This window comes from Terrapene carolina, unplaced genomic scaffold (genome assembly GCF_002925995.2).
Source record: "Terrapene carolina triunguis isolate 2854851 unplaced genomic scaffold, T_m_triunguis-2.0 Scaffold233, whole genome shotgun sequence".
In the NCBI taxonomy this organism is placed as follows: Eukaryota; Metazoa; Chordata; order Testudines; family Emydidae; genus Terrapene; species Terrapene triunguis.
In genome coordinates this window covers 10,572,749-10,584,811 of record NW_020664584.1, presented here as the reverse complement: position 1 = coordinate 10,584,811, position 12,063 = coordinate 10,572,749, and positions in this window count along the sequence as shown.

The window sequence follows — 12,063 nt, the reverse complement described above, 5'->3', positions numbered from 1 at the left end:
GGTCTACACAATAGCATAATTTTCCCGTCCGAAACAGAGCACACATATCCCACGGGAGCCTCAAAATGGTGAGTAAGGGGGACTGATTGTTTCAGGGCTGCACTGTCCTCTGGGTTTCTGTGCCTTGGGGAGAGCCAACAGCTTCAGGGGGCACCTACACTGAACACTGTCCCAACATTTTCCACGGGAGTTCGTCCTGGACGATATCTCGCTGCTGAGGGTGACCTGGGAAGCAAGGGAGGGTCTTCTACTGCAATGCGGCTTCCGCTCTGGCCCATATGCAGCTTGCCTGTGTGCAGCAATGGTCCCCCCGCCCCTCGCGGCACAGTGGCGTGGACACGTTAGCCTGGCTGGGACAAGGACCATGGTGGCTCTCCCGATAAACCTGCGCAAGCGCATTGCACACGTTCTGGATGAGACATTTGAGGAGATTACCGAGGCCGATTACCGCGATGTGATAAACCACATCAATGCACTATTCCGCATCTAGGCATGCATGCCTAACCCTCCTCTCCCATAGAGCCCGCACTGAAAAAATTCCTTCCTGAAAAAAAACCCGCTTACCGGGAACCTGCTCTTCTGTTTGTCCTCCACCAAGTACCGGCCGCTGCGACTGGCTACCTTCCTCCTGGCTCGAGAAGAGCTCCTGGCTGCATGGCTCCAGGGATTCCGGGGTGTCTCCATCCGGCCCACCACCCTCACTCCCGTTTTCCTCCTCCTCCCCCCCCCCCACCGGCTCTGAAGTGTCCATGGTGGTGCTCGGAGTGGAGGTGAGGTTAACCCCAAGTATCGCATCCAGCTCTTTGTAAAATCGGCAGGTCATGGGGGGAGCACCCGAGCGGCCTTTTGTGTCGCGGGCTTTGCGGTAGGCACTCCGCAGCTCCTTCACTTTAATCCTGCACTGCAGGGTGTCCCGGTCATGGCCCCTTTCCATCATGTCCTTTGATACCTTCCTGAAGGTATCGTAATTCCTACGGCTGGAGCGCAGCTGGGACTGGACAGCTTCCTCCCCCCAAACACTGATGAGGTCCAGCAACTCGCCACTGCTCCGTGCTGGGGCACGCTTGGCGCATGGAGGCATGGTCACCTGGAAAGATTCACTGATAGCATTCTACGCCACGCTAGGCTGAGCAAACAGGAAGGGGATTTTTAAAATTCCCGGGGAATGTAAAGGGTGGGTCACATGGTTGGTTACCTGAGGCCAGGGCAGTAGAGTTTGAACTGATGACCAGAGTGGCTAGAACAGGCATTGTGGGATACTGCCGAATACTTCTGGAGGCCAGTCACAGCGCATTGGGCGGCCACACTGGTGCCACAGCGCTGCAGCGGCAGTGCAATACTCGCTATTCCTCTCAGGGACGTGGAGTACATGCAGCGTTGCAACCACGGAGATACAGCGCTGCAAATGCCTTGCCAGTGTGGACGGGGAGTGAGTTACAGCGCTGGGGGAGCCTTTACAGCGCTGTAACTCGCAAGTGTAGCCAAGGCCTAAATCTCACCCTGCCTAGTTAATCTGGAATAATTTTCCTATGTAGACAAGTCCTTAGCCAGCTCTGGAGGGAGGGTGGGAGGGAAACCATACTCCACAACTGATAGTTTTGATTACCTGAATTTTATTGTCAATGCACAAGAAGATATTCTCTTTCTTGATCTATAAAAACTGCAGTAGAAAGTAGCATAAATAAGCTGCTAAAGGAGAAAATACATTCTTTGCAAATCAGAGTGACTCCAAGCTTGTCTTGAGGTTTGTAGAAAATAATGGATCAAGTGTCTACTATCTGCTTCATGCCCTCTGTGAGTTGGACTGTCTGCACCATGATTAAAGCACAACTGGAAACCAAAGATGAGATAATGGAAAGTTTAGACAAAACAATCAAGGTATTTGTGCATGCCCCATTCCCAGAATTGGCAAAAGTCTCTGCCAAGTGAGCTGAAGTGATTCTGCTTTCAGGAATTTTTTTGTTTTTGTTGTTGTTGCTAAAAGCAGAGAAAGAACCAAAGGAAATCTCAGAAACTACTGGGATGGATATAAACAGACTCTCTACAGAGTATAAAAAGGGGCAATGAACATTTAAGATTAATTGTATATTTCTCAATTGGCCTGAGAAATTAAAAGACAAGGTCTTTTAAAAAAGACATTTCAGTGGAGTAACACATCAGACAACTTAAGCCTTCTTGCAGAGAGCTGAAGAAAAGATGATGAAGGACCTTATCATTTACGTGAATTTTTCCACTGCCTGTTTGAGAGGCAAAAAGTGGAATTTGTGAAGACAATAATACAATTCCAAGAAATAAATATCTGCCAAGGTTATATCAGTCTTGGCCTGCAGAGTGCTAGCCTTCAGTTTACAGTAAAGTACAAGTCACCTGATCCAGCATACAGCTGTCTAAAATCCCATCATATGCAAACCTTAGCATGGGGAATACAAAACCAAACATTATCTGATGACATGGAATAAGTCTCTATGAGATCCTTCTCTCATATACTCCTATCTTTCTCTAAGGTAAATGACAGGGCCATGGCTCCTGTGTGTTTCCTACCTCACCAAAACCTAATCTGCTTCTGGCCTAATGTTAAGGCCCAGGATGCTGCAAGGTTCTTGTGTTACCAGATTTGCCCATTACTTTGGGGTATGCTCATTTATTCGGGTTACTCTTCTGGGGAAGGGGATTCTGTAATTCTATCAATGTACTGCTTGTGTCACTTGTGTTTTCATATAGAGCTCTACTTCTCCCTTCTGCAAGTCCCCTCCCAGTGGAGCTATCCTGCAGGACCTAGGTTCCCTGTTCTTTCTGTTTTTCTTAGTTTTTGCCCTTTGCGGTTTCTTGCTCTGTCACCTGACATCTATTAATCATAGTCTGTTGCAAAGGTTAATTCTACTTTTATAATTTCTACAGTTCTGCTTTTATGATTTCTGTCTACCCTTCTCCTTTTACTCACCCCTCCCCCTTTTCTCCTTCCTCCAGGCCACACATACAGTTCACCTGACCCTACATACAGTTCACTTGACCAAAGTTTAGGCCTTAGACTATTTTTCCTCCACACCTAGGGCTGGGTTTCTCCAGCCCCAAAACCGGATGAACACACACCCACACACACACACATACATTAACAGAGCAAGTCTGAGCGGACCGGGTCAATCAGCACTATCAAGCTGACCCCTTATATGTCTCTGGACTCACTGGGCTGGATGAAGCAGCACTTTCAAGCTGACTCTCCTTATATGCCCCTGGGCTCCATGGACTGGGTCAAGCTGTTACCCTTATGCGTTCCAGATTCAGCATGTCCCTATCCCCACTCTCACATCACAATTGTACTGGCAGTAACCTACTTGATGAGCAAACCCCACAGTATTTTGGGCGCTGCAGGGATCTTTAGTTTAGGTAAAAGAAGCATTGCTGTAGAGTGAATGGGGGAAGCTAAAAACACAGAAGAGTAAAGTTCAGCAAGAGAGAGAGAAGCAACCAACTTAACCATAAAAGTTATTTATTGAATAATAGTGATAACTACACAAGGAGGGCTAAACCAACATAACATACATTATTAAAGGTTAATACCTAAGGTAGAAAGGAAAACAGAGAGAGAGAAAGAGGGGGGATCTCACCCACTCCATGGGGCTTGAACTGGTCGGGGTTCCCAGGTGATGGTGGTAGTGGAGGGTCCTGAGAGCAGGAGACAGGCAGAGCCCCCAGCACGATCAGTCAGGAGAAGATGGAGTTCCAGTGGAACTGATGCATAGTTTGGATCTAAGCATCAGAACCCTGACTAGAGGGTGAGTAGGGATTTTTGTAGAGAAAATACAATTGTTCAAGGGAGAACAATAGATTTGTTTATAGGTAAGCTGATGACTCAAGGGTTTTCTTTAGACTAGACAATAGGAGCTGATCACTCTTGGCTATGGGTTGTGTTTTCTTCCAGGGAGCTCACAATGCAACTAGACTGCTTCAGTATTTGGATATCAATTAAGGATTCATTACTAGAATTGGTCTGATAATTGCTGAGCTGGGTATGTGCAGACATAGGTTCATTAGCATCTGGAGTAGAGATTCCCATGATGCAGTGCTTCCCTGCTTTTTCTGGTCACAGAATTCAGTGTGGTTCTCTGTTCTCCATTCTGTATGTAAATTGAGATGTCTTCCTGTCCCATCTTTCATGGAGATGAGGCTAGGGGAGTTGTCTCTGCTCTCCATTCTGTATGCTAATGGCGATGTCTTAATCTTGTCACCCTTGTCAGGAGGGATCTAGGTGTGTCTCCCAACGCCCTTCACTGCTCTCTGCAAGTTTTTTTCCCTCTGATGGGTTTTGGTTTAAGCAGAAGCTGGGGCGGGGAGGGGGAGTGTCTTTCATGAGTCAGGCTGGATACTGCACCCTGGTTCCCCAGGAACACAGAGGTGTCTGGTATCACTTGGCACATCCACCAGTACCCTTGTCCTATTGCGCTGATGTCAGTGCACAGGCCTCTGTGAGGTCCCGGCCTCACCAGCATTGGCTTGCAGAGCTGATATGAGTTCACACAATTATGTGAGGTCATTTTCCTACCTGCCTCTACCTTGCTACAAGGCTCAGAGCAAGACCTAGGCATGAGTGAGATCCCTGCTTGACCCATCTCTCCCTTTCTGTTGGTATGTTCATAGGACTTTTTAGGGCCTGGTTGTTGTGATGGGTTGCCCCCCCCCAGGTGCCACCTGATGTACTGGGGAACCACTGATCCCCCCACCAGTCTGGGTTCCCTTACATTGCCCTGCTGAGCCAAGCCTCAAGCCTCTGCTAGCACGCACGCTGGTAGGGCTACACCCAGCTGCAGAAAGACACAGACACGGAGATCAGCTCTGCATGGGAAGACTCAGCTTCTTAAGTGTACCCTTGCCCAGCACTTAAGTGTACACCCCTTCTGGAGTGTAAACCCAAAATCGAATTATCTTGCGCTGCACAGAAAACTGTACAGCGTAAGCTCATGAAATTCGCTCCCTTTCTCAATGTGGAGGGCTTTTTGCCCCCCAGTTATGAAAACAAAAACAAGTTTATTAACTACAAAGGATAGATTATAAGGGATAGCAAACAGATCAAAGTAGATTACTGAGTAAATAAAGCAAACACACACATAGGCGCCGACTCTGTGGGTGCTCCTGGGCCTTAACATTAGGCTCCACAGCTGGAGCACCCACGAGGAAAAATTAGCAGATGCTGTGCACCTACCGGCAGCCAAGATTCCCTCCCCCCGAGCGCACCATGTCCCCGCTCCTCCCCCCCTCTCCCAGCGCTTCCTGCCCTCCCACCATCTAACAGCTGTTTGGCAGCGCTTAGGACTTTCCGGGAGGATGGGGGAGGAGCGGGGATGCGGCGCGCTCAGGGGAGGAGGTGGAGAAGAGGCAGGGCAGGGGCGGGGACTTGGGGGAAGGGGGTGAAATGGGGGCAGGAAGGGGGTGGGGCTGGGGTGGAAAAAGACAGGGTGGGGCGGGGACTTTGGGGAAGGGGTGGAATGGGGGTGGGGTTAGGGCGGTGCAGGGGCAGGGCCAACTCCCCCCTTGCCCCGCCGCATCCCTGCCTGAAAAAAAGCAGCGCGCCTCTCCCGTGCCTGCTTGTGCTGCCGGTGTAGCACATTTCTATGCGGAGTGGTATCCTACACTACACCAGCTCCCGGCATCAACTGCTGTCTGCTGCCCCAGGGTCCTAGTGTCCCCCAATCGCTAATGGCGGGGCAGGCTGCCCTTACCCTGCCCTTCCGCCCTAGCCCTGAACCTCTCCAATGCCCCAAACCGCTCAACCCCAGCCCCAGCCAGAGCCCTCATCCCCCCGCACCCTAATCCTCTGCCCCAGCCCTGAGCCCCCTCCTGCATCATGAACCCCTCATCCTCAGCCCCACAGCCCTCACCCCACACCCCAACCCTCTGCCCTAGCCCTGAGCCCCCTCCCACACCCCAAACCCCTCCTCCTCAGTCCCACATCCCTCACCCCTGCACCCCTCCTATCCCCAAACTCCCTCCCAGAGTGTGCACCCCCTCCCCCTTCGCACACACCCCCTCCTGCCCCCAAACTCCCTCCCAGAGCCTGCACCCCTCCCTCTGCACCCCCTCCCACCCCCAAACTCCCTCCCAAAGCCTGCACCCTTCACCCCCTCCTACGCCCCCACCCCCAGCCCAGAGCCTGCATCCAAACTCCGTCCCAGAGCCTGTACCCCACACCCCCTCCTGCATATCCACTCCATGCCCCAGCCCGGAGCCTGCACCCAGTACCCAAACTCCATCCCAGAGCCTGCACCCCAGACCCTCTCCCCCACCCAAACTTCATCCCAGAGCCTGCACCCCTCCTGCACCCTAATCTCCAGGCCAGGACCTGCACTCCAGACCTCCTCCCCCCCACCCAAACTCCCTCCCAGAGCCTTAGGCAGGTGGGGGGCGGAGTTTTGGGGGGGGCGGGTTCTGGGCACCACCAAAATTTCTACAAACCTGCCACCCATGGAAGTCATGGCTATACAATGCAGCTAAAGAAGCCTCCAGTTGCAACAGTCTGTGCCACTGGGCCAACCTTCAGCAGCTGAGAGAATGGGATTGTTCAGTGCAACGACTCTCCCATTTTAATCAACCTCATGCCCACATCATTCCCGCACATCTCTTTTCAAAAGTCCTGTGGTGATGGGGGAGTGGCAAAGCGACAGGTGAAGATGATTACTGGCAGTCATAGCCACAAGGATGCACGCAGGCAGGTGACAGAGCAGCCCTTTTTAGGATTGCACTACTCTCCCTTTGTAAGGGAAGGGGCTGCAAGAGAAAAGCATTATACCACTGCTATAGCTACCAAGATACTCACCAATGACTTTGTCTGCCCGATCTGCTCACGAGCATGCATGTCACGCTTTGGATTTCAGAGTCACTCCAGAATCCACAAAAAGAGAGAGCATGAAAACGTCCTTGTCGAACCGACGGATTACACAATGATGAATTGGATGATATCCTGGCCACAGTGAAGTCAATGGCAAAACTCCCACTGACATGAGCAGGCAAGATTTCACCCACTGTGCCTAGGGTATTTGCATCTTTTACATTCTGGCAGAGCTAGTAAAGCAAGTGTGTATTGCTCCAAGTGTGTGCAATATAGCTCTTGCCACTTGTGGTACATGGTACCTGATGGAAGAGGTGACCGGTGCGACAGCATTACAGCCACACCCGGAAGTAGAGGGATTGGGTACGCTATTCTGTCGTCTTTCACTCATTTCATATTGCAAGCCTCAAAGAATCATTTAGGCCAGAATTATTACAACAATCCTGTCTCCCTCACTGGTACCCTGCTGGGCTGGTACCTACCATCTCTGATCCCATCTGAGACGTCAATACATACTTGGGGCAGATAGCTCCTCCAGCCACTTGTAGTGCCTTGGCTAAACATCTATTTTTAGCATGCTGAATCAGAGCTAGTGCAGGTATGTCTTTCAGTTGGAAATTACACCTCCAGCTCCAGTGTAGATATAGCCTTGCACTAAAGGAAGGAATCCTGCAGCATTTAAAATTTTCTGAAATAACAATATTTGTGTGCCCCTTGTTGTGACACTTCCTGAGGGTACCCAGGGCGGAGAAGCACCTCACTACCATCTGCCCTTAGTGCGAGGAAGACTTGGCTTTGCCTGCCAGAGGTCAGCTCCCTGACTACACCAGCTACAGGCAACACAAGCACTCCCCTCTCAGCATACTCAGACTCTGCTGTCCCTCTGCAGGTAAGCAATAGGCACACGCCAATCCCCAAATACTCCAAGCGTCCCTGTGGAGTGTCCAGCCCCTGTTCTACTGGACATTCACAGAATTGACAAATCTGTTATTCCCAAAGGAGCAGTATGGCACAGCTTACCAGTTATACCTCAGATCACCACTCTGTTTAACACAGAGCAATTAGATAAGTTTATAGTGATAACAAGTAAAAGTTTATTTAACAAAATATAGAGATTTGAGTGACAGCAAGTAGAAGTATTGGAAAGAGGGTTACATATAAAATAGATCATAACACACATTCTAGAACCTAGATTTATTTAACTAGATACTTTTTTGTCTTATGGAGCAATGCTCAGCCGAATACCTTCTAGTGTCTTACAGCCAGACTTGGCTGTCATCTTCCCTTCATGAGATGCACATTGTCAGCTTGCCTCCTAATTGAAAGATGCAGAGTGTCTCTTGGTATCCATATATCAGGATAGTCCTTTGTTCTTTTTCATAAGCAGGACACCCACTGCTGATTATTTGTTTGTTTTTTTTTCCCCTGTAGCCTTCCTCTCTGTTGATTTTTGCAGTTTTTCAGTCAGCATCTGGCTCTGTATGCAAGTAGCCTTACATTGTGAGACATACAACACACAATGACCAAACGGGGATAAGTGTCTGCTACCTCCTGCTTGAAAGAAACCTGTTTAAGATAAGTTACCTCTTGGTTATCTGCCTTAACGCCAAGGTTTTGAGAACATAATTTTCTGTAAAAACAACAAGGAGTCTGGTGGCACCTTAAAGACTAACAGATTTATTTGGGCATAAACTTTCGTGGGTAAAAAACCTCACTTCTTCAGATGCATGGAGTGAAAGTTACAGATGCAGGCATTATATAATGACACATGAAGAGAAGGGAGTTACCTCACAAGTGGAGAACCAGCGTTGACAGGGCCAATTTGATCAGGGTGGATGTAGTCGACTCCCAGTAATAGATGAGGAGGGTACATTCACTCCCTTCTCTTAATGTGTTCCCCACCCCTGAACTATAGTGTAGACACTCACTACAGCAATAGGAAGGGTTCTCCCATCATTGTAGTTAATCCACCTCCCTGACAGGCAGTAGATAGATCAATGGAAGAATTCTTCAGTCGACTTAGCACTGCTTACATCAGGGGTTAGGTCGGCTTAACTGTGTCACTCAGCTGGAACGACCTAACATTTAGTATAGACCCGGCCTCAGAAATGATTATGACGATCAGTGGGCTACTGGCTCTTGATAGAGACCTTACCTGACATCCTTTGGTGAACTATTATACATATATCTGACCCAGGTGATTCCTAAAAAACTCTGTGAATCCCCTGTGCCCTCTGCCAGCTGGCATCAATAGGTTCCTGGGCCACACTCATTTAGGTTCTTTTGTCATACGTCTCTCACATTTGGGCCTTGGCAAACTGAGAGTTACAGATGTTGGGGGGGCGTGTCTGTGAGGGTCATTGGTGTCTCTGTGGGCTCCAAGTGACGGGGCATTGATATCTCTGTGTGTTTCAGTGTCTGTGGGGGCATCATATTGGGGGGTGTCAGTGTCCCTGGGGGCATCAACGTCTGCAGGGGGCTTGGAGTCCCTGAAGGCATGCATCAGGGGTGTTGGTTTTGCAGTGACAGTGTCTGTGAGGATGTCAGGAGTCTCAATATCTGTGTATGTGTCAGTGTCCCTCAGGGCACTAAAGGTGTCACTGTGGACATGTTAGTGTCAGTAGGGGGCTAGGGTTGCCAACAGTCCATATTATAAAGGGCGTTCCTTACATAAATAAAAAATTGCCTGTCCTGTACTAAATCCGTATGGGATGCTTTTTATCCTATATTTCAACCAGGGATGAGGATGCTGCTCCTCGAGCGATCTGAAACATCTCTCCAGCATCTGAAATCCAAAAGGGAGCAGTGTGCTGGCACTTTGACAACTTGACCTGGCACATGGGGTCACAATGCCACTCAAATATGGCCCTGATGCCCTGCTGAAAGTTGCCCCTCCCACTGAAATCTGAAATGGCACCCCTGCTGGTTGCAGTGATGCCTCCTCCAGCTGCTGCCTTCCTTCAGTGCACACCCCTTCTAACAGCCCCAACCCCTGGTGGCCCACAGTGCTGCAGCCGGCAGAGACCAGCAACTGCAGCCTCTGACTCCTATCCCCGCACCTGCATGGCACCTGAACAGTAGTTGCAGCGGCTGCCTGGCCCAGAGCCTGAGGTCCTGGTTTTCCTGCAGCACTCAGAACTGGAGAGGGAAAACCCCTAGGAAGGACAGGGGAGGAAAAAGGACTTACCCCCAGAGCCTTAATACAAGACTAGGAACGTGATGTTTGTGCCATATTTTTGAAATACAATAATGGCAACCCTTGTGGGAGCATCAGGGTGTCAGTGCCTGTGGGGACTGGGGTGTCAGTGTTGGTATGGTGCCTTGCATTTTGTGGGGCTGGAGCTGAGTGTGTCGGTGGCAATATCAGTGACTATGTGATGTCGTTGGGGGCGATTGCTGACTGAGGGGTGCTGGTTATTGAGGGGTGTCCTCAGGGCCGGCTTTAGCAAGTGCGGGGCCCAATTCCTGGGGCTGCACTTCCGATTGCCGGCTGGGGGAAGGGGAGCCGCGGGGCTTGCCGCGCTCCGGCCAGGGTCGCGGGGCCTGCCGCGCTCCGGCCGGCGCTCCGGCCAGGGTTGCGGGGCCGCGGGGCTTGCCGCGCTTCGGCCGGCGCTCCGGCTGGGGTCGCAGGGCTGCGGGACTGCCGCGGTCCGGCCGGGGTCGTGGGGCTGCCGCGGTCCGGCTGGGGTTGCGGGGCTGCCGCGGTCCGGCCGGGGTCGCGGGGCTGCGGGGCTGCCGCGCTCCGCCGGAGCTCCAGCTGGGGTCATGGGGCCACGGGGCTGCCGCGCTCCGGCTGGAGCTCCAGCCGGGAAGGCTGCAAAGCACATGTGCCTTCTCCCCTCTGCCCCCTTCCTGACCTGCAACAGCCCCCGCTGCCTCTGCCTCAGCCCTAGCCCTCTGCTGGCCAGCATCTCTGGTTGCCTAGCAGCAACAGCTGCTGCTTCCGGGAGAGCTTCAGGCAGGGACGCTGCCTGATCTGCGCAGGGACCTCTTAGGCGCGGGGACCAATTCGGGGAAATCCGTGGAATCGGCCTAAAACTGGCCCTGCAGGGGTTGGCAGGGCTGGAGACAGAGGAGTGCACGACTGGCTGGCTTCAGGCAGGGGGGTGCGACAGGGGTTGGCTGGAGACAGGGCAGGGGGTGCGGGGCTGGCTACAGGCAGGGGGTGCAGGGCTGGTACGGGCAGGGGTGCAGGGCTGGTGTGGGCAGGAGTGTGTGTGGGGCTGGCTGGCTTCGGGCAGGGCCGCAGGGTGTGCGGCAGGGGTTGGCTGGAGACAGGGCAGAGGGTGCGGCAAGGGTTGGCTGTGGGCAGGGAGTGCAGGGCTGGCTGCAGGCAGAGCAGGAGGTGCGGGGCTGGTGCGGGCAGGACAGGGGGTACAGGGCTGGTGCGGGCAGGGGGTGCATCAGGGGCAGACTGCGGGTAGGGGGTGCAGCAGAGGCAGCTGGAGCCCCAGCCCTTTAAATAGCCCCTGAGTCCCTGCTATCCCAGGGCTCTGGGGGCTATTTAAAGGGCCCAGGGCTCCCCTGCTTCTACCGCCCCGGCCCTTTAAATAGCCGAGGGAGCCCTGGGGAAACGGCGGGGCTCCAGCGGCTATTTAAAGGGCCGGGGCAGTAGAGGCAGCGGGAGCCCCGGACTTTTTAAATAGCCCCCAGAGCCCCGCAGCCCTACCCCAGGGCTCCAGCAGTGGGGCTCTGGTGGCAATTTAAAGGGCCTGGGGCTCCAGCCCCTGCTGGGAGCCCTAGACCCTTTAAATTGCCCCCTGTGGAAGCCGGGCCACGCAGGTACGCTATACTGAGGCTTGGGCACGGGTCCTGATTCAGGGTGTTGCCGGCACAGAGTGCCCGAGGACAGCAACAGCGGGGTCCGTTGCCCGGTGTGCGTCACGCCAATAAACACACCAGGGTGGAGAAGCAATCAAAGTTTATTTGAGATCTCAAAGTGGTGCAAGGAGACAGGCACGTCTCAAATCAAGCACACCAACATAAGCAGCCTTTATCTTTTATACATTTTGCAGCTAACCCTTTCCCTTCTTCCCCCGCCCTTTCTCACCCCCTCCTCCATTCCCACCTCTCCCCCTTTCTCCCTCTGGCTACATTACACGACCTTGGCTGTGCAGCTTGTTCTCACTGTTTCTTTCTGCAAGTAATCTTGTCCTTCAGCTAGAAGCATGTAGGTTTCCCTTATCACTACTGCTTCCCAGCTGCTGGCCTGTGAGGTTAGTAAAGTTTAACATGCAGGGGCT